Source organism: Penaeus monodon, chromosome 28, assembly GCF_015228065.2.
Source record: "Penaeus monodon isolate SGIC_2016 chromosome 28, NSTDA_Pmon_1, whole genome shotgun sequence".
Classification (NCBI taxonomy): domain Eukaryota; kingdom Metazoa; phylum Arthropoda; class Malacostraca; order Decapoda; family Penaeidae; genus Penaeus; species Penaeus monodon.
Window position 1 is genome coordinate 5,131,588 of NC_051413.1, and position 474 is coordinate 5,132,061.

Here is a 474-nt window from a genome sequence, read left to right on the forward strand (position 1 = left end):
CATTTTGCTGAAGAGAGTTTTGTTTTTGGTTCGCCCAGAAATGTACGGAGACAGACGTGAGGAATTTTGATTTCGGTGCGTTCGACTTACGAAAAAAAAAGATAGTGCTATTATTGGAAAAGGAAAATTGGAAGTTGAGAGTGACGTTAGAGGAAAGTTATTGTTTTAGATTGCGATCCTAACGTAATTACAGTAATTATGAAGACAGATTGATAAATCCTATGATGATCTTTGAAACTATGGACTGCATTGCTAAGGAAATAGAATTGCAGTAACATTAAGGAAAACACATAATTCCTTTATTGAAACAACCACAAAAAAAGTGTCACTTCTTTTAGTCGAGAAAGAGAAGCAGAAATCATACTTAGCAGTAAAGTACTGACGGAGCTTTGAGCGAGGCAGCCAGGCGCCCTCCGACCATGGAATACATTCGTCTAAAAAGCTTCCCCCCCCGTTCCTTCCCCCCCGCTGTGC

The 474-nt window shown here is 39.9% G+C and overlaps 1 protein-coding gene across 1 annotated transcript in view; it reads left to right on the forward strand.

The window, feature by feature from the left end:
- The window catches only part of LOC119591316 (ATP-binding cassette sub-family G member 8-like), a gene marked incomplete in the record, with an annotated part of 74,919 nt that overhangs the window by 29,033 nt on the left and 45,412 nt on the right, over positions 1-474 (forward strand).